We start from the raw sequence: 3,284 nt of genomic DNA on the forward strand, positions 1-3,284 counted from the left end.
TCTCCTTCTCCTTCTCCTCTTCCTTCTTCTCCTTTTTTCTTCTTTTCTCCCCCTCCTCCTTCTTCTTCTCCTCCTCTTCTTCCTCCTCCTTTCCCTCATGGCACCAGGGATTCAAACCAAGGCTTCCTGCAGGCCAAACAATCTCTCTCTGCCAGGCCTCATACCTAGCCCTCTAGTCCTTCTAAGGACATTTTTGTTTTAGATTTCCAGAAAGTGTACTTTCAGACAGAATGCTTGATAGTCTCAGGTTAAAATCATACTATTTTAGAAACACAAGGCACCTGGCTCCCACATTCTGGCTCAGGAGGAGTGGATGATTTTCCTGGGACCATGCTTTTGTGGGTAATAGCCAGGGACTAGGAGTCTGGCCTTTTACAGTCCCCGTTCTACCCTCTCTCTGGTGACTTCAGTTCAGTTGCTGTGTCTGTAATGCTATGGGCCTGTTGTCTAAGTCATGTTTCACCTGGTCCCAGCTATCTGCCTTGTTTACGTGAGTCCCTTTGGCTCCAAAACGCAGGACTGCTCAGGCTGAGAGAGATGACTTCGTGTTGTAGGAAAGGGTTGATTTTAGGCCTCAGCTGTTGTCAAACATATCAGCTATGGCTGTCACCCTCCCTCTGGCTGTTCTCCAAAGCATGATGGAAATCGTTAAGATGGCCATGTCCCTTTCCCTGGAAATCAGATCCCTGAGGGGTTTCCTGCACTCAAGCCCCATCTGTTCCTCATTTCTGACCATGTCATGTCACAATTGTTCCCAATCATGTCTTGTTTCACCAGACCTCACACACCTGACTGGGGAAAATTCTCCCCAGTGTGAGTCAGATGTGTCTACAGACATTCAGGTGTGTGTGTGTGTGTGTGTGTGTGTGTGTGTGTGTGTCCAGGCCCAGGTGACAGGCTCAACTGTGTTCCTCGTATGCTTTCTCGGCCATACAGCATGGCTGTCAGCAGGGCAGACAAATCCAATTCAGCCACCAACTGCTCATAAGAATTGGCACAGCTTAGTCAAATCCCTTGACCCTTAGTTTTCTAATAGGCAGCACAAACATAATAATCCCTAAAGGGAATAGTGGGATGGGGGGAGTTAAATTGGGTTCAGGGAGAGGAGGGCAGAGCACAGGAGGAAAATTGGGGTGGGGGGAGCAGGGTTAAACATTAAAGTTATTTAACATTAAAAAGTTACTTGAAAACCTATTACTGTAAGAAGACTCCAACACACACACACACACACACACACACACACACACACACACACACACANAGAGAGAGAGAGAGAGAGAGAGAGAGAGAGAGAGAGAGAGAGAGAGAGAGAGAGAGGAGTTAACTTTATAACAGGGCAGTAATACCTGTATTAGACACCACAGATTAATGAACAAAAACCCCAGTGACAGGAATGAATTACTTTTTCGGATTTGCTGACCACTAAGATTCCATAGACTCCTCCCACCCTACCCCAGTGCATACATCACAGGCTACTGTCTTTGCTCTTGGTAACCCCCTAGAAGACAATGGTAAGAGCTTATTGCTGATGGCATATTGCTGAAGTCAGAGAGCATGATGACATCAAGCTGGAACTGGTCTAGAAGCTTCTTTCACCCTTACTGGAGAGCTTTCTCAGTGCTGGCAGGTGCCACATAGGCCACCAGAAGAGGACAGTAATTATCAATCACACCCAGCTACGAACACGTTGAGCTACAGTAATGACTGGTCTGGCAAAACATGTCCACTTGAGAAACAGTGGTATGAAAATCCTGCAGCAACCTACCATTCTCTGATTGGATTTAAGCATCACTCCATAAGATAAAACCTGTACCTGGCACCATTATCAGGCCAAGAGCTTATGACTAGGTAGGCTGTAGGTCGTAGGTGGTGAAGTGCTGCTCTTATTTGACTCACTGGATGCAAACCAAACTCCTCATGAATTATTGTTCTACTCAAAGGCCAATGCTTCTCTTAGTCCCTGTCTGACAAGCTTCTCGGTTTACATCCGAGACACTGATGAACTCAGAGAAGCACAAATGGCCAAGGTGCGAGGATTGCTCAGCCCCCAATGGAACAAATGTCCTTCGACCTCCTCCTGTGACTCAGGGATCATTTCTGAAGAGGCTGTGAAAGGCGTGTGTGAGCCAGAGTTGGTGGATGACTGTAAGGAGATATCGTGTCTTGGATACAGCAGGGAAGATGTTTACAGGAAATCATAGTGATTGCAGAAGAAGATGCTCAAAGCCCAGGCCACCTCAAGCCTGGCCAATCCCAGCAGAGATTCAGAAGTTGGGCATGGAATCCCATGCCGAGCCATGAACCTATTTTCAACTGATAGCTGCTGGAGGAGGGAGAGACAGTTCTCTCTGAGGGTGCAGCCCCTGGTAAGTCATCCATGCTGCTGTAGGAGACCACATCTCTAGGAACACTTAGGCAGCACACATTTTGGTCTTGATGTTTTTATTTAAACAATGAAAAGATACAAAGTTGTGTAGGTTAGGAAGGGGGTGTTAGATCTGGGAGGAGTTTGGAGAGGGCAATGAATAGGACCAAAACACAGTGTATGATGCTCTCAAAGAACTAATAAAAATGCCTGTCTTGCAGATGTCTATTCAAAGACATGCTGGAAAAGGGATGACTTAGGGAAATGAAGGAGACCAGGAGAAGAGGGGAGAGAGGGGCAGAGCAAACATGATCACAGTGTTATATGCATACAGGAGAGTGGTACAAAGGAGTCTGGTACTTTGTACAGTTAATTATGCTAATTCAGTTTCTGAGACAGGGTCTTGTTATGTAATCCATGCCAGGATGGAGCGCCACAGCCTTCTGCTTTAGTCCTGAATGCTGTGGTTATAGAGTGTATCATCTCTCAGCTTGAATGCAAAAGTTATCACTTACAATGCTAAATTAGGGCTGGGACTATGGTGTAGTGGGTAGAATGTTTGCCTAACATGTACGAAGCCCTGGGTTCAATCTCTAGCACAATATAAACTGGGACGTGCAAGACTTTGTCTCAAAGAGCTAAAAAAAAGCTCATTAAACACACACACACACACACACACACACACACACACACACACACGCTATCAAAGGCACTCAAAGTATTAATTACAAACAACCATTTGTGGAGGCAGAGGCAGGAGGCTTTCTAGTTTGAGGCCAGCCTGGTCTACAGAGTAAGTTTCAGGACATCCATGAGGACCACACAGAGAAACCCTGTCTCAAAAAGTCAAAAAACCAAAACCCCCCCAAAAAAAACCCAAACTAAACCAAACCAAGCAAAATGCAACCATTTGTTGTAG

This window comes from Mus pahari, chromosome 2, assembly GCF_900095145.1.
Source record: "Mus pahari chromosome 2, PAHARI_EIJ_v1.1, whole genome shotgun sequence".
In the NCBI taxonomy this organism is placed as follows: Eukaryota; Metazoa; Chordata; class Mammalia; order Rodentia; family Muridae; genus Mus; species Mus pahari.